The following is a 17,485-nucleotide window of genomic DNA, read 5'->3' on the forward strand; positions in this document are numbered from 1 at the left end:
TGGCAATGCAATGCACAGTTGCTGAAGTTGAACCAAAATGAGCTTGAAATCTGGCTTCTGCAACTTTGAACATGAAAAATCCAATGAGGAGAAGAAAAGCAAAGCCAAAGAGTCCATCCCCAAATCCGACAAACAAGCAAAATGAACAAAAAACATTGAATTCAATTCTTTCTGATTTTAGAAACTGCATTAAAGAAGGGGTGCACCGGTCCTGGAGATACTGCAATACCAGGTCAATGCGTGGAGTGGACAGAGCAAGCTCTTTTTCCATCTCCCTGTTCTAAAAATCCATTTAATATATGGTCCCCAGATAGGGGACGTATCAGATATTAAACTGATAAGAACAGATACTACACTTGATCTTAGCCAAAAGGCCGAGAAGCGATAACCAGAATTGGTTTCAAACTACGGAGCCACCCAAGGATCCTGAAAAGTCCATTTGTGGAGATGAGCTCCTGGACTCCCGTTAAGAAGACATGTTGTCAACCTCTAGATCCCTTACATGCCTGCACTTTTCGGCTTGCTGCTGCTGCAATCCACGCGTTTTAGATCTGCATAACTCCACCTCTTTAAACACAGCACCTTCACCCCCTGCTGTTCCCACCCGCCTCAACACCGTTGGAAGGGAGGAGAACCAATTAAGGCGGGGGGTGGGGTGGAACGAGCAGCTGTCTACCCTTAGCAGGAGGGCTCCTGATTACATACCTCTCCTGCTGCTGCTGCTGGCTGTCCAGCAGCAGACTGAAGGTGGCTGCTGCTGTGCACAGGTATATAAAGGCTCAGAGCCTATTATGACACGCGCAGCCAGCGTTCCATTGCCACATTCCATCTACTGCAGGCAGGATACCTGGCTGGCTGAATGTCGCTGAGAAGCTCACAGAGACCGCCATAAGCAACAGTTTAACAGAATGCCACAGACTAATCAACCAAACTTTTTGGGTTGGGTTCTCTTTTATAGTCTGCAGGCATTAAATGAAAGAAGTCAGTGTTCCAGCAGAAGGAGACAACGTTTCAGAAAAGGCATTGTAGCAAACCAAAAAAGAAATTTTAAGCGCAGCAGAGTAACCAGCGCACATACCTGTTAGCTCAGGTGAGTTTAAAAGGCTGCTGTTGATAACAAGGGCATTTGCTAAATAGATGGTGTGTGTGCAACAATATACTGAAAGGTCAATTATATTGTGCAGCTTATCTCACCACCTGTAGTTATTTAGGTGAAAGCTCCAAAATGCTTGCCTAATATGTCTGTTTATCCAAAAGGAAGTAAAAAGGGAGAGCTAGAAAGATAGCATTGCATCACATTACATGGCAATGCAATGCACAGTTGCTGAAGTTGAACCAAAATGAGCTTGTAATCTGGCTTCTGCAACTTTGAACATGAAAAATCCAATGAGGAGAAGAAAAGCAAAGCCAAAGAGTCCATCCCCAAATCCGACAAACAAGCAAAATGAACAAAAAACATTGAATTCAATTCTTTCTGATTTTAGAAACTGCATTAAAGAAGGGGTGCACCGGTCCTGGAGATACTGCAATACCAGGTCAATGCATGGAGTGGACAGAGCAAGCTCTTTTTCCATCTCCCTGTTCTAAAAATCCATTTAATATATGGTCCCCAGATAGGGGACGTATCAGATATTAAACTGATAAGAACAGATACTACACTTGATCTTAGCCAAAAGGCCGAGAAGCGATAACCAGAATTGGTTTCAAACTACGGAGCCACCCAAGGATCCTGAAAAGTCCATTTGTGGAGATGAGCTCCTGGACTCCCGTTAAGAAGACATGTTGTCAACCTCTAGATCCCTTACATGCCTGCACTTTTCGGCTTGCTGCTGCTGCAATCCACGCGTTTTAGATCTGCATAACTCCACCTCTTTAAACACAGCACCTTCACCCCCTGCTGTTCCCACCCGCCTCAACACCGTTGGAAGGGAGGAGAACCAATTAAGGCGGGGGGTGGGGTGGAACGAGCAGCTGTCTACCCTTAGCAGGAGGGCTCCTGATTACATACCTCTCCTGCTGCTGCTGCTGCTGGCTGTCCAGCAGCAGACTGAAGGTGGCTGCTGCTGTGCACAGGTATATAAAGGCTCAGAGCCTATTATGACACGCGCAGCCAGCGTTCCATTGCCACATTCCATCTACTGCAGGCAGGATACCTGGCTGGCTGAATGTCGCTGAGAAGCTCACAGAGACCGCCATAAGCAACAGTTTAACAGAATGCCACAGACTAATCAACCAAACTTTTTGGGTTGGGTTCTCTTTTATAGTCTGCAGGCATTAAATGAAAGAAGTCAGTGTTCCAGCAGAAGGAGACAACGTTTCAGAAAAGGCATTGTAGCAAACCAAAAAAGAAATTTTAAGCGCAGCAGAGTAACCAGCGCACATACCTGTTAGCTCAGGTGAGTTTAAAAGGCTGCTGTTGATAACAAGGGCATTTGCTAAATAGATGGTGTGTGTGCAACAATATACTGAAAGGTCAATTATATTGTGCAGCTTATCTCACCACCTGTAGTTATTTAGGTGAAAGCTCCAAAATGCTTGCCTAATATGTCTGTTTATCCAAAAGGAAGTAAAAAGGGAGAGCTAGAAAGATAGCATTGCATCACATTACATGGCAATGCAATGCACAGTTGCTGAAGTTGAACCAAAATGAGCTTGTAATCTGGCTTCTGCAACTTTGAACATGAAAAATCCAATGAGGAGAAGAAAAGCAAAGCCAAAGAGTCCATCCCCAAATCCGACAAACAAGCAAAATGAACAAAAAACATTGAATTCAATTCTTTCTGATTTTAGAAACTGCATTAAAGAAGGGGTGCACCGGTCCTGGAGATACTGCAATACCAGGTCAATGCGTGGAGTGGACAGAGCAAGCTCTTTTTCCATCTCCCTGTTCTAAAAATCCATTTAATATATGGTCCCCAGATAGGGGACGTATCAGATATTAAACTGATAAGAACAGATACTACACTTGATCTTAGCCAAAAGGCCGAGAAGCGATAACCAGAATTGGTTTCAAACTACGGAGCCACCCAAGGATCCTGAAAAGTCCATTTGTGGAGATGAGCTCCTGGACTCCCGTTAAGAAGACATGTTGTCAACCTCTAGATCCCTTACATGCCTGCACTTTTCGGCTTGCTGCTGCTGCAATCCACGCGTTTTAGATCTGCATAACTCCACCTCTTTAAACACAGCACCTTCACCCCCTGCTGTTCCCACCCGCCTCAACACCGTTGGAAGGGAGGAGAACCAATTAAGGCGGGGGGTGGGGTGGAACGAGCAGCTGTCTACCCTTAGCAGGAGGGCTCCTGATTACATACCTCTCCTGCTGCTGCTGCTGCTGGCTGTCCAGCAGCAGACTGAAGGTGGCTGCTGCTGTGCACAGGTATATAAAGGCTCAGAGCCTATTATGACACGCGCAGCCAGCGTTCCATTGCCACATTCCATCTACTGCAGGCAGGATACCTGGCTGGCTGAATGTCGCTGAGAAGCTCACAGAGACCGCCATAAGCAACAGTTTAACAGAATGCCACAGACTAATCAACCAAACTTTTTGGGTTGGGTTCTCTTTTATAGTCTGCAGGCATTAAATGAAAGAAGTCAGTGTTCCAGCAGAAGGAGACAACGTTTCAGAAAAGGCATTGTAGCAAACCAAAAAAGAAATTTTAAGCGCAGCAGAGTAACCAGCGCACATACCTGTTAGCTCAGGTGAGTTTAAAAGGCTGCTGTTGATAACAAGGGCATTTGCTAAATAGATGGTGTGTGTGCAACAATATACTGAAAGGTCAATTATATTGTGCAGCTTATCTCACCACCTGTAGTTATTTAGGTGAAAGCTCCAAAATGCTTGCCTAATATGTCTGTTTATCCAAAAGGAAGTAAAAAGGGAGAGCTAGAAAGATAGCATTGCATCACATTACATGGCAATGCAATGCACAGTTGCTGAAGTTGAACCAAAATGAGCTTGTAATCTGGCTTCTGCAACTTTGAACATGAAAAATCCAATGAGGAGAAGAAAAGCAAAGCCAAAGAGTCCATCCCCAAATCCGACAAACAAGCAAAATGAACAAAAAACATTGAATTCAATTCTTTCTGATTTTAGAAACTGCATTAAAGAAGGGGTGCACCGGTCCTGGAGATACTGCAATACCAGGTCAATGCGTGGAGTGGACAGAGCAAGCTCTTTTTCCATCTCCCTGTTCTAAAAATCCATTTAATATATGGTCCCCAGATAGGGGACGTATCAGATATTAAACTGATAAGAACAGATACTACACTTGATCTTAGCCAAAAGGCCGAGAAGCGATAACCAGAATTGGTTTCAAACTACGGAGCCACCCAAGGATCCTGAAAAGTCCATTTGTGGAGATGAGCTCCTGGACTCCCGTTAAGAAGACATGTTGTCAACCTCTAGATCCCTTACATGCCTGCACTTTTCGGCTTGCTGCTGCTGCAATCCACGCGTTTTAGATCTGCATAACTCCACCTCTTTAAACACAGCACCTTCACCCCCTGCTGTTCCCACCCGCCTCAACACCGTTGGAAGGGAGGAGAACCAATTAAGGCGGGGGGTGGGGTGGAACGAGCAGCTGTCTACCCTTAGCAGGAGGGCTCCTGATTACATACCTCTCCTGCTGCTGCTGCTGCTGGCTGTCCAGCAGCAGACTGAAGGTGGCTGCTGCTGTGCACAGGTATATAAAGGCTCAGAGCCTATTATGACACGCGCAGCCAGCGTTCCATTGCCACATTCCATCTACTGCAGGCAGGATACCTGGCTGGCTGAATGTCGCTGAGAAGCTCACAGAGACCGCCATAAGCAACAGTTTAACAGAATGCCACAGACTAATCAACCAAACTTTTTGGGTTGGGTTCTCTTTTATAGTCTGCAGGCATTAAATGAAAGAAGTCAGTGTTCCAGCAGAAGGAGACAACGTTTCAGAAAAGGCATTGTAGCAAACCAAAAAAGAAATTTTAAGCGCAGCAGAGTAACCAGCGCACATACCTGTTAGCTCAGATGAGTTTAAAAGGCTGCTGTTGATAACAAGGGCATTTGCTAAATAGATGGTGTGTGTGCAACAATATACTGAAAGGTCAATTATATTGTGCAGCTTATCTCACCACCTGTAGTTATTTAGGTGAAAGCTCCAAAATGCTTGCCTAATATGTCTGTTTATCCAAAAGGAAGTAAAAAGGGAGAGCTAGAAAGATAGCATTGCATCACATTACATGGCAATGCAATGCACAGTTGCTGAAGTTGAACCAAAATGAGCTTGTAATCTGGCTTCTGCAACTTTGAACATGAAAAATCCAATGAGGAGAAGAAAAGCAAAGCCAAAGAGTCCATCCCCAAATCCGACAAACAAGCAAAATGAACAAAAAACATTGAATTCAATTCTTTCTGATTTTAGAAACTGCATTAAAGAAGGGGTGCACCGGTCCTGGAGATACTGCAATACCAGGTCAATGCGTGGAGTGGACAGAGCAAGCTCTTTTTCCATCTCCCTGTTCTAAAAATCCATTTAATATATGGTCCCCAGATAGGGGACGTATCAGATATTAAACTGATAAGAACAGATACTACACTTGATCTTAGCCAAAAGGCCGAGAAGCGATAACCAGAATTGGTTTCAAACTACGGAGCCACCCAAGGATCCTGAAAAGTCCATTTGTGGAGATGAGCTCCTGGACTCCCGTTAAGAAGACATGTTGTCAACCTCTAGATCCCTTACATGCCTGCACTTTTCGGCTTGCTGCTGCTGCAATCCACGCGTTTTAGATCTGCATAACTCCACCTCTTTAAACACAGCACCTTCACCCCCTGCTGTTCCCACCCGCCTCAACACCGTTGGAAGGGAGGAGAACCAATTAAGGCGGGGGGTGGGGTGGAACGAGCAGCTGTCTACCCTTAGCAGGAGGGCTCCTGATTACATACCTCTCCTGCTGCTGCTGCTGCTGGCTGTCCAGCAGCAGACTGAAGGTGGCTGCTGCTGTGCACAGGTATATAAAGGCTCAGAGCCTATTATGACACGCGCAGCCAGCGTTCCATTGCCACATTCCATCTACTGCAGGCAGGATACCTGGCTGGCTGAATGTCGCTGAGAAGCTCACAGAGACCGCCATAAGCAACAGTTTAACAGAATGCCACAGACTAATCAACCAAACTTTTTGGGTTGGGTTCTCTTTTATAGTCTGCAGGCATTAAATGAAAGAAGTCAGTGTTCCAGCAGAAGGAGACAACGTTTCAGAAAAGGCATTGTAGCAAACCAAAAAAGAAATTTTAAGCGCAGCAGAGTAACCAGCGCACATACCTGTTAGCTCAGGTGAGTTTAAAAGGCTGCTGTTGATAACAAGGGCATTTGCTAAATAGATGGTGTGTGTGCAACAATATACTGAAAGGTCAATTATATTGTGCAGCTTATCTCACCACCTGTAGTTATTTAGGTGAAAGCTCCAAAATGCTTGCCTAATATGTCTGTTTATCCAAAAGGAAGTAAAAAGGGAGAGCTAGAAAGATAGCATTGCATCACATTACATGGCAATGCAATGCACAGTTGCTGAAGTTGAACCAAAATGAGCTTGTAATCTGGCTTCTGCAACTTTGAACATGAAAAATCCAATGAGGAGAAGAAAAGCAAAGCCAAAGAGTCCATCCCCAAATCCGACAAACAAGCAAAATGAACAAAAAACATTGAATTCAATTCTTTTTGATTTTAGAAACTGCATTAAAGAAGGGGTGCACCGGTCCTGGAGATACTGCAATACCAGGTCAATGCGTGGAGTGGACAGAGCAAGCTCTTTTTCCATCTCCCTGTTCTAAAAATCCATTTAATATATGGTCCCCAGATAGGGGACGTATCAGATATTAAACTGATAAGAACAGATACTACACTTGATCTTAGCCAAAAGGCCGAGAAGCGATAACCAGAATTGGTTTCAAACTACGGAGCCACCCAAGGATCCTGAAAAGTCCATTTGTGGAGATGAGCTCCTGGACTCCCGTTAAGAAGACATGTTGTCAACCTCTAGATCCCTTACATGCCTGCACTTTTCGGCTTGCTGCTGCTGCAATCCACGCGTTTTAGATCTGCATAACTCCACCTCTTTAAGCACAGCACCTTCACCCCCTGCTGTTCCCACCCGCCTCAACACCGTTGGAAGGGAGGAGAACCAATTAAGGCGGGGGGTGGGGTGGAACGAGCAGCTGTCTACCCTTAGCAGGAGGGCTCCTGATTACATACCTCTCCTGCTGCTGCTGCTGGCTGTCCAGCAGCAGACTGAAGGTGGCTGCTGCTGTGCACAGGTATATAAAGGCTCAGAGCCTATTATGACACGCGCAGCCAGCGTTCCATTGCCACATTCCATCTACTGCAGGCAGGATACCTGGCTGGCTGAATGTCGCTGAGAAGCTCACAGAGACCGCCATAAGCAACAGTTTAACAGAATGCCACAGACTAATCAACCAAACTTTTTGGGTTGGGTTCTCTTTTATAGTCTGCAGGCATTAAATGAAAGAAGTCAGTGTTCCAGCAGAAGGAGACAACGTTTCAGAAAAGGCATTGTAGCAAACCAAAAAAGAAATTTTAAGCGCAGCAGAGTAACCAGCGCACATACCTGTTAGCTCAGGTGAGTTTAAAAGGCTGCTGTTGATAACAAGGGCATTTGCTAAATAGATGGTGTGTGTGCAACAATATACTGAAAGGTCAATTATATTGTGCAGCTTATCTCACCACCTGTAGTTATTTAGGTGAAAGCTCCAAAATGCTTGCCTAATATGTCTGTTTATCCAAAAGGAAGTAAAAAGGGAGAGCTAGAAAGATAGCATTGCATCACATTACATGGCAATGCAATGCACAGTTGCTGAAGTTGAACCAAAATGAGCTTGTAATCTGGCTTCTGCAACTTTGAACATGAAAAATCCAATGAGGAGAAGAAAAGCAAAGCCAAAGAGTCCATCCCCAAATCCGACAAACAAGCAAAATGAACAAAAAACATTGAATTCAATTCTTTCTGATTTTAGAAACTGCATTAAAGAAGGGGTGCACCGGTCCTGGAGATACTGCAATACCAGGTCAATGCGTGGAGTGGACAGAGCAAGCTCTTTTTCCATCTCCCTGTTCTAAAAATCCATTTAATATATGGTCCCCAGATAGGGGACGTATCAGATATTAAACTGATAAGAACAGATACTACACTTGATCTTAGCCAAAAGGCCACGAAGCGATAACCAGAATTGGTTTCAAACTACGGAGCCACCCAAGGATCCTGAAAAGTCCATTTGTGGAGATGAGCTCCTGGACTCCCGTTAAGAGGACAAGTTGTCAACCTCTAGATCCCTTACATGCCTGCACTTTTCGGCTTGCTGCTGCTGCAATCCACGCGTTTTAGATCTGCATAACTCCACCTCTTTAAACACAGCACCTTCACCCCCTGCTGTTCCCACCCGCCTCAACACCGTTCGAAGGGAGGAGAACCAATTAAGGCGGGGGGTGGGGTGGAACGAGCAGCTGTCTACCCTTAGCAGGAGGGCTCCTGATTACATACCTCTCCTGCTGCTGCTGCTGCTGGCTGTCCAGCAGCAGACTGAAGGTGGCTGCTGCTGTGCACAGGTATATAAAGGCTCAGAGCCTATTATGACACGCGCAGCCAGCGTTCCATTGCCACATTCCATCTACTGCAGGCAGGATACCTGGCTGGCTGAATGTCGCTGAGAAGCTCACAGAGACCGCCATAAGCAACAGTTTAACAGAATGCCACAGACTAATCAACCAAACTTTTTGGGTTGGGTTCTCTTTTATAGTCTGCAGGCATTAAATGAAAGAAGTCAGTGTTCCAGCAGAAGGAGACAACGTTTCAGAAAAGGCATTGTAGCAAACCAAAAAAGAAATTTTAAGCGCAGCAGAGTAACCAGCGCACATACCTGTTAGCTCAGGTGAGTTTAAAAGGCTGCTGTTGATAACAAGGGCATTTGCTAAATAGATGGTGTGTGTGCAACAATATACTGAAAGGTCAATTATATTGTGCAGCTTATCTCACCACCTGTAGTTATTTAGGTGAAAGCTCCAAAATGCTTGCCTAATATGTCTGTTTATCCAAAAGGAAGTAAAAAGGGAGAGCTAGAAAGATAGCATTGCATCACATTACATGGCAATGCAATGCACAGTTGCTGAAGTTGAACCAAAATGAGCTTGTAATCTGGCTTCTGCAACTTTGAACATGAAAAATCCAATGAGGAGAAGAAAAGCAAAGCCAAAGAGTCCATCCCCAAATCCGACAAACAAGCAAAATGAACAAAAAACATTGAATTCAATTCTTTCTGATTTTAGAAACTGCATTAAAGAAGGGGTGCACCGGTCCTGGAGATACTGCAATACCAGGTCAATGCATGGAGTGGACAGAGCAAGCTCTTTTTCCATCTCCCTGTTCTAAAAATCCATTTAATATATGGTCCCCAGATAGGGGACGTATCAGATATTAAACTGATAAGAACAGATACTACACTTGATCTTAGCCAAAAGGCCGAGAAGCGATAACCAGAATTGGTTTCAAACTACGGAGCCACCCAAGGATCCTGAAAAGTCCATTTGTGGAGATGAGCTCCTGGACTCCCGTTAAGAAGACATGTTGTCAACCTCTAGATCCCTTACATGCCTGCACTTTTCGGCTTGCTGCTGCTGCAATCCACGCGTTTTAGATCTGCATAACTCCACCTCTTTAAACACAGCACCTTCACCCCCTGCTGTTCCCACCCGCCTCAACACCGTTGGAAGGGAGGAGAACCAATTAAGGCGGGGGGTGGGGTGGAACGAGCAGCTGTCTACCCTTAGCAGGAGGGCTCCTGATTACATACCTCTCCTGCTGCTGCTGCTGCTGGCTGTCCAGCAGCAGACTGAAGGTGGCTGCTGCTGTGCACAGGTATATAAAGGCTCAGAGCCTATTATGACACGCGCAGCCAGCGTTCCATTGCCACATTCCATCTACTGCAGGCAGGATACCTGGCTGGCTGAATGTCGCTGAGAAGCTCACAGAGACCGCCATAAGCAACAGTTTAACAGAATGCCACAGACTAATCAACCAAACTTTTTGGGTTGGGTTCTCTTTTATAGTCTGCAGGCATTAAATGAAAGAAGTCAGTGTTCCAGCAGAAGGAGACAACGTTTCAGAAAAGGCATTGTAGCAAACCAAAAAAGAAATTTTAAGCGCAGCAGAGTAACCAGCGCACATACCTGTTAGCTCAGGTGAGTTTAAAAGGCTGCTGTTGATAACAAGGGCATTTGCTAAATAGATGGTGTGTGTGCAACAATATACTGAAAGGTCAATTATATTGTGCAGCTTATCTCACCACCTGTAGTTATTTAGGTGAAAGCTCCAAAATGCTTGCCTAATATGTCTGTTTATCCAAAAGGAAGTAAAAAGGGAGAGCTAGAAAGATAGCATTGCATCACATTACATGGCAATGCAATGCACAGTTGCTGAAGTTGAACCAAAATGAGCTTGTAATCTGGCTTCTGCAACTTTGAACATGAAAAATCCAATGAGGAGAAGAAAAGCAAAGCCAAAGAGTCCATCCCCAAATCCGACAAACAAGCAAAATGAACAAAAAACATTGAATTCAATTCTTTCTGATTTTAGAAACTGCATTAAAGAAGGGGTGCACCGGTCCTGGAGATACTGCAATACCAGGTCAATGCGTGGAGTGGACAGAGCAAGCTCGTTTTCCATCTCCCTGTTCTAAAAATCCATTTAATATATGGTCCCCAGATAGGGGACGTATCAGATATTAAACTGATAAGAACAGATACTACACTTGATCTTAGCCAAAAGGCCGAGAAGCGATAACCAGAATTGGTTTCAAACTACGGAGCCACCCAAGGATCCTGAAAAGTCCATTTGTGGAGATGAGCTCCTGGACTCCCGTTAAGAAGACATGTTGTCAACCTCTAGATCCCTTACATGCCTGCACTTTTCGGCTTGCTGCTGCTGCAATCCACGCGTTTTAGATCTGCATAACTCCACCTCTTTAAACACAGCACCTTCACCCCCTGCTGTTCCCACCCGCCTCAACACCGTTGGAAGGGAGGAGAACCAATTAAGGCGGGGGGTGGGGTGGAACGAGCAGCTGTCTACCCTTAGCAGGAGGGCTCCTGATTACATACCTCTCCAGCTGCTGCTGCTGCTGGCTGTCCAGCAGCAGACTGAAGGTGGCTGCTGCTGTGCACAGGTATATAAAGGCTCAGAGCCTATTATGACACGCGCAGCCAGCGTTCCATTGCCACATTCCATCTACTGCAGGCAGGATACCTGGCTGGCTGAATGTCGCTGAGAAGCTCACAGAGACCGCCATAAGCAACAGTTTAACAGAATGCCACAGACTAATCAACCAAACTTTTTGGGTTGGGTTCTCTTTTATAGTCTGCAGGCATTAAATGAAAGAAGTCAGTGTTCCAGCAGAAGGAGACAACGTTTCAGAAAAGGCATTGTAGCAAACCAAAAAAGAAATTTTAAGCGCAGCAGAGTAACCAGCGCACATACCTGTTAGCTCAGGTGAGTTTAAAAGGCTGCTGTTGATAACAAGGGCATTTGCTAAATAGATGGTGTGTGTGCAACAATATACTGAAAGGTCAATTATATTGTGCAGCTTATCTCACCACCTGTAGTTATTTAGGTGAAAGCTCCAAAATGCTTGCCTAATATGTCTGTTTATCCAAAAGGAAGTAAAAAGGGAGAGCTAGAAAGATAGCATTGCATCACATTACATGGCAATGCAATGCACAGTTGCTGAAGTTGAACCAAAATGAGCTTGTAATCTGGCTTCTGCAACTTTGAACATGAAAAATCCAATGAGGAGAAGAAAAGCAAAGCCAAAGAGTCCATCCCCAAATCCGACAAACAAGCAAAATGAACAAAAAACATTGAATTCAATTCTTTCTGATTTTAGAAACTGCATTAAAGAAGGGGTGCACCGGTCCTGGAGATACTGCAATACCAGGTCAATGCGTGGAGTGGACAGAGCAAGCTCTTTTTCCATCTCCCTGTTCTAAAAATCCATTTAATATATGGTCCCCAGATAGGGGACGTATCAGATATTAAACTGATAAGAACAGATACTACACTTGATCTTAGCCAAAAGGCCGAGAAGCGATAACCAGAATTGGTTTCAAACTACGGAGCCACCCAAGGATCCTGAAAAGTCCATTTGTGGAGATGAGCTCCTGGACTCCCGTTAAGAAGATATGTTGTCAACCTCTAGATCCCTTACATGCCTGCACTTTTCGGCTTGCTGCTGCTGCAATCCACGCGTTTTAGATCTGCATAACTCCACCTCTTTAAACACAGCACCTTCACCCCCTGCTGTTCCCACCCGCCTCAACACCGTTGGAAGGGAGGAGAACCAATTAAGGCGGGGGGTGGGGTGGAACGAGCAGCTGTCTACCCTTAGCAGGAGGGCTCCTGATTACATACCTCTCCTGCTGCTGCTGCTGCTGGCTGTCCAGCAGCAGACTGAAGGTGGCTGCTGCTGTGCACAGGTATATAAAGGCTCAGAGCCTATTATGACACGCGCAGCCAGCGTTCCATTGCCACATTCCATCTACTGCAGGCAGGATACCTGGCTGGCTGAATGTCGCTGAGAAGCTCACAGAGACCGCCATAAGCAACAGTTTAACAGAATGCCACAGACTAATCAACCAAACTTTTTGGGTTGGGTTCTCTTTTATAGTCTGCAGGCATTAAATGAAAGAAGTCAGTGTTCCAGCAGAAGGAGACAACGTTTCAGAAAAGGCATTGTAGCAAACCAAAAAAGAAATTTTAAGCGCAGCAGAGTAACCAGCGCACATACCTGTTAGCTCAGGTGAGTTTAAAAGGCTGCTGTTGATAACAAGGGCATTTGCTAAATAGATGGTGTGTGTGCAACAATATACTGAAAGGTCAATTATATTGTGCAGCTTATCTCACCACCTGTAGTTATTTAGGTGAAAGCTCCAAAATGCTTGCCTAATATGTCTGTTTATCCAAAAGGAAGTAAAAAGGGAGAGCTAGAAAGATAGCATTGCATCACATTACATGGCAATGCAATGCACAGTTGCTGAAGTTGAACCAAAATGAGCTTGTAATCTGGCTTCTGCAACTTTGAACATGAAAAATCCAATGAGGAGAAGAAAAGCAAAGCCAAAGAGTCCATCCCCAAATCCGACAAACAAGCAAAATGAACAAAAAACATTGAATTCAATTCTTTCTGATTTTAGAAACTGCATTAAAGAAGGGGTGCACCGGTCCTGGAGATACTGCAATACCAGGTCAATGCGTGGAGTGGACAGAGCAAGCTCTTTTTCCATCTCCCTGTTCTAAAAATCCATTTAATATATGGTCCCCAGATAGGGGACGTATCAGATATTAAACTGATAAGAACAGATACTACACTTGATCTTAGCCAAAAGGCCGAGAAGCGATAACCAGAATTGGTTTCAAACTACGGAGCCACCCAAGGATCCTGAAAAGTCCATTTGTGGAGATGAGCTCCTGGACTCCCGTTAAGAAGATATGTTGTCAACCTCTAGATCCCTTACATGCCTGCACTTTTCGGCTTGCTGCTGCTGCAATCCACGCGTTTTAGATCTGCATAACTCCACCTCTTTAAACACAGCACCTTCACCCCCTGCTGTTCCCACCCGCCTCAACACCGTTGGAAGGGAGGAGAACCAATTAAGGCGGGGGGTGGGGTGGAACGAGCAGCTGTCTACCCTTAGCAGGAGGGCTCCTGATTACATACCTCTCCTGCTGCTGCTGCTGCTGGCTGTCCAGCAGCAGACTGAAGGTGGCTGCTGCTGTGCACAGGTATATAAAGGCTCAGAGCCTATTATGACACGCGCAGCCAGCGTTCCATTGCCACATTCCATCTACTGCAGGCAGGATACCTGGCTGGCTGAATGTCGCTGAGAAGCTCACAGAGACCGCCATAAGCAACAGTTTAACAGAATGCCACAGACTAATCAACCAAACTTTTTGGGTTGGGTTCTCTTTTATAGTCTGCAGGCATTAAATGAAAGAAGTCAGTGTTCCAGCAGAAGGAGACAACGTTTCAGAAAAGGCATTGTAGCAAACCAAAAAAGAAATTTTAAGCGCAGCAGAGTAACCAGCGCACATACCTGTTAGCTCAGGTGAGTTTAAAAGGCTGCTGTTGATAACAAGGGCATTTGCTAAATAGATGGTGTGTGTGCAACAATATACTGAAAGGTCAATTATATTGTGCAGCTTATCTCACCACCTGTAGTTATTTAGGTGAAAGCTCCAAAATGCTTGCCTAATATGTCTGTTTATCCAAAAGGAAGTAAAAAGGGAGAGCTAGAAAGATAGCATTGCATCACATTACATGGCAATGCAATGCACAGTTGCTGAAGTTGAACCAAAATGAGCTTGTAATCTGGCTTCTGCAACTTTGAACATGAAAAATCCAATGAGGAGAAGAAAAGCAAAGCCAAAGAGTCCATCCCCAAATCCGACAAACAAGCAAAATGAACAAAAAACATTGAATTCAATTCTTTCTGATTTTAGAAACTGCATTAAAGAAGGGGTGCACCGGTCCTGGAGATACTGCAATACCAGGTCAATGCGTGGAGTGGACAGAGCAAGCTCGTTTTCCATCTCCCTGTTCTAAAAATCCATTTAATATATGGTCCCCAGATAGGGGACGTATCAGATATTAAACTGATAAGAACAGATACTACACTTGATCTTAGCCAAAAGGCCGAGAAGCGATAACCAGAATTGGTTTCAAACTACGGAGCCACCCAAGGATCCTGAAAAGTCCATTTGTGGAGATGAGCTCCTGGACTCCCGTTAAGAAGACATGTTGTCAACCTCTAGATCCCTTACATGCCTGCACTTTTCGGCTTGCTGCTGCTGCAATCCACGCGTTTTAGATCTGCATAACTCCACCTCTTTAAACACAGCACCTTCACCCCCTGCTGTTCCCACCCGCCTCAACACCGTTGGAAGGGAGGAGAACCAATTAAGGCGGGGGGTGGGGTGGAACGAGCAGCTGTCTACCCTTAGCAGGAGGGCTCCTGATTACATACCTCTCCAGCTGCTGCTGCTGCTGGCTGTCCAGCAGCAGACTGAAGGTGGCTGCTGCTGTGCACAGGTATATAAAGGCTCAGAGCCTATTATGACACGCGCAGCCAGCGTTCCATTGCCACATTCCATCTACTGCAGGCAGGATACCTGGCTGGCTGAATGTCGCTGAGAAGCTCACAGAGACCGCCATAAGCAACAGTTTAACAGAATGCCACAGACTAATCAACCAAACTTTTTGGGTTGGGTTCTCTTTTATAGTCTGCAGGCATTAAATGAAAGAAGTCAGTGTTCCAGCAGAAGGAGACAACGTTTCAGAAAAGGCATTGTAGCAAACCAAAAAAGAAATTTTAAGCGCAGCAGAGTAACCAGCGCACATACCTGTTAGCTCAGGTGAGTTTAAAAGGCTGCTGTTGATAACAAGGGCATTTGCTAAATAGATGGTGTGTGTGCAACAATATACTGAAAGGTCAATTATATTGTGCAGCTTATCTCACCACCTGTAGTTATTTAGGTGAAAGCTCCAAAATGCTTGCCTAATATGTCTGTTTATCCAAAAGGAAGTAAAAAGGGAGAGCTAGAAAGATAGCATTGCATCACATTACATGGCAATGCAATGCACAGTTGCTGAAGTTGAACCAAAATGAGCTTGTAATCTGGCTTCTGCAACTTTGAACATGAAAAATCCAATGAGGAGAAGAAAAGCAAAGCCAAAGAGTCCATCCCCAAATCCGACAAACAAGCAAAATGAACAAAAAACATTGAATTCAATTCTTTCTGATTTTAGAAACTGCATTAAAGAAGGGGTGCACCGGTCCTGGAGATACTGCAATACCAGGTCAATGCGTGGAGTGGACAGAGCAAGCTCGTTTTCCATCTCCCTGTTCTAAAAATCCATTTAATATATGGTCCCCAGATAGGGGACGTATCAGATATTAAACTGATAAGAACAGATACTACACTTGATCTTAGCCAAAAGGCCGAGAAGCGATAACCAGAATTGGTTTCAAACTACGGAGCCACCCAAGGATCCTGAAAAGTCCATTTGTGGAGATGAGCTCCTGGACTCCCGTTAAGAAGACATGTTGTCAACCTCTAGATCCCTTACATGCCTGCACTTTTCGGCTTGCTGCTGCTGCAATCCACGCGTTTTAGATCTGCATAACTCCACCTCTTTAAACACAGCACCTTCACCCCCTGCTGTTCCCACCCGCCTCAACACCGTTGGAAGGGAGGAGAACCAATTAAGGCGGGGGGTGGGGTGGAACGAGCAGCTGTCTACCCTTAGCAGGAGGGCTCCTGATTACATACCTCTCCAGCTGCTGCTGCTGCTGGCTGTCCAGCAGCAGACTGAAGGTGGCTGCTGCTGTGCACAGGTATATAAAGGCTCAGAGCCTATTATGACACGCGCAGCCAGCGTTCCATTGCCACATTCCATCTACTGCAGGCAGGATACCTGGCTGGCTGAATGTCGCTGAGAAGCTCACAGAGACCGCCATAAGCAACAGTTTAACAGAATGCCACAGACTAATCAACCAAACTTTTTGGGTTGGGTTCTCTTTTATAGTCTGCAGGCATTAAATGAAAGAAGTCAGTGTTCCAGCAGAAGGAGACAACGTTTCAGAAAAGGCATTGTAGCAAACCAAAAAAGAAATTTTAAGCGCAGCAGAGTAACCAGCGCACATACCTGTTAGCTCAGGTGAGTTTAAAAGGCTGCTGTTGATAACAAGGGCATTTGCTAAATAGATGGTGTGTGTGCAACAATATACTGAAAGGTCAATTATATTGTGCAGCTTATCTCACCACCTGTAGTTATTTAGGTGAAAGCTCCAAAATGCTTGCCTAATATGTCTGTTTATCCAAAAGGAAGTAAAAAGGGAGAGCTAGAAAGATAGCATTGCATCACATTACATGGCAATGCAATGCACAGTTGCTGAAGTTGAACCAAAATGAGCTTGTAATCTGGCTTCTGCAACTTTGAACATGAAAAATCCAATGAGGAGAAGAAAAGCAAAGCCAAAGAGTCCATCCCCAAATCCGACAAACAAGCAAAATGAACAAAAAACATTGAATTCAATTCTTTCTGATTTTAGAAACTGCATTAAAGAAGGGGTGCACCGGTCCTGGAGATACTGCAATACCAGGTCAATGCGTGGAGTGGACAGAGCAAGCTCGTTTTCCATCTCCCTGTTCTAAAAATCCATTTAATATATGGTCCCCAGATAGGGGACGTATCAGATATTAAACTGATAAGAACAGATACTACACTTGATCTTAGCCAAAAGGCCGAGAAGCGATAACCAGAATTGGTTTCAAACTACGGAGCCACCCAAGGATCCTGAAAAGTCCATTTGTGGAGATGAGCTCCTGGACTCCCGTTAAGAAGACATGTTGTCAACCTCTAGATCCCTTACATGCCTGCACT

General features: G+C 44.9%; 14 non-coding genes across 14 annotated transcripts; all 14 read right to left on the reverse strand.

The window, feature by feature from the left end:
- Positions 1-195: 195 nt before the first annotated feature.
- Positions 196-386, reverse strand: LOC141239993 (U2 spliceosomal RNA). Its single transcript, XR_012305314.1, has one exon. It is a non-coding gene; the product is annotated as a U2 spliceosomal RNA (small nuclear RNA).
- Positions 387-1,498: 1,112 nt separating this feature from the next.
- LOC141240006 (U2 spliceosomal RNA) lies at positions 1,499-1,689 on the reverse strand. The gene has a single exon (XR_012305327.1). It is a non-coding gene; the product is annotated as a U2 spliceosomal RNA (small nuclear RNA).
- A 1,115-nt stretch (positions 1,690-2,804) lies between these two features.
- LOC141239994 (U2 spliceosomal RNA) lies at positions 2,805-2,995 on the reverse strand. The gene has a single exon (XR_012305315.1). It is a non-coding gene; the product is annotated as a U2 spliceosomal RNA (small nuclear RNA).
- Positions 2,996-4,110: 1,115 nt separating this feature from the next.
- Positions 4,111-4,301, reverse strand: LOC141239995 (U2 spliceosomal RNA). The gene has a single exon (XR_012305316.1). It is a non-coding gene; the product is annotated as a U2 spliceosomal RNA (small nuclear RNA).
- Positions 4,302-5,416: 1,115 nt separating this feature from the next.
- On the reverse strand, positions 5,417-5,607 carry LOC141239996 (U2 spliceosomal RNA). The gene has a single exon (XR_012305317.1). It is a non-coding gene; the product is annotated as a U2 spliceosomal RNA (small nuclear RNA).
- Positions 5,608-6,722: 1,115 nt separating this feature from the next.
- On the reverse strand, positions 6,723-6,913 carry LOC141239997 (U2 spliceosomal RNA). Its single transcript, XR_012305318.1, has one exon. It is a non-coding gene; the product is annotated as a U2 spliceosomal RNA (small nuclear RNA).
- A 1,112-nt stretch (positions 6,914-8,025) lies between these two features.
- On the reverse strand, positions 8,026-8,216 carry LOC141240038 (U2 spliceosomal RNA). Its single transcript, XR_012305357.1, has one exon. It is a non-coding gene; the product is annotated as a U2 spliceosomal RNA (small nuclear RNA).
- A 1,115-nt stretch (positions 8,217-9,331) lies between these two features.
- Positions 9,332-9,522, reverse strand: LOC141240007 (U2 spliceosomal RNA). The gene has a single exon (XR_012305328.1). It is a non-coding gene; the product is annotated as a U2 spliceosomal RNA (small nuclear RNA).
- Positions 9,523-10,637: 1,115 nt separating this feature from the next.
- LOC141240020 (U2 spliceosomal RNA) lies at positions 10,638-10,828 on the reverse strand. The gene has a single exon (XR_012305340.1). It is a non-coding gene; the product is annotated as a U2 spliceosomal RNA (small nuclear RNA).
- A 1,115-nt stretch (positions 10,829-11,943) lies between these two features.
- Positions 11,944-12,134, reverse strand: LOC141239999 (U2 spliceosomal RNA). Its single transcript, XR_012305320.1, has one exon. It is a non-coding gene; the product is annotated as a U2 spliceosomal RNA (small nuclear RNA).
- Positions 12,135-13,249: 1,115 nt separating this feature from the next.
- On the reverse strand, positions 13,250-13,440 carry LOC141240000 (U2 spliceosomal RNA). Its single transcript, XR_012305321.1, has one exon. It is a non-coding gene; the product is annotated as a U2 spliceosomal RNA (small nuclear RNA).
- Positions 13,441-14,555: 1,115 nt separating this feature from the next.
- Positions 14,556-14,746, reverse strand: LOC141240022 (U2 spliceosomal RNA). Its single transcript, XR_012305342.1, has one exon. It is a non-coding gene; the product is annotated as a U2 spliceosomal RNA (small nuclear RNA).
- Positions 14,747-15,861: 1,115 nt separating this feature from the next.
- On the reverse strand, positions 15,862-16,052 carry LOC141240023 (U2 spliceosomal RNA). The gene has a single exon (XR_012305343.1). It is a non-coding gene; the product is annotated as a U2 spliceosomal RNA (small nuclear RNA).
- A 1,115-nt stretch (positions 16,053-17,167) lies between these two features.
- On the reverse strand, positions 17,168-17,358 carry LOC141240024 (U2 spliceosomal RNA). The gene has a single exon (XR_012305344.1). It is a non-coding gene; the product is annotated as a U2 spliceosomal RNA (small nuclear RNA).
- Positions 17,359-17,485: the final 127 nt, after the last annotated feature.

Source organism: Phyllobates terribilis, unplaced genomic scaffold (assembly GCF_046119375.1).
Source record: "Phyllobates terribilis strain yellow unplaced genomic scaffold, ASM4611937v1 Scaffold_782__1_contigs__length_678473, whole genome shotgun sequence".
NCBI lineage: Eukaryota > Metazoa > Chordata > Amphibia > Anura > Dendrobatidae > Phyllobates > Phyllobates terribilis.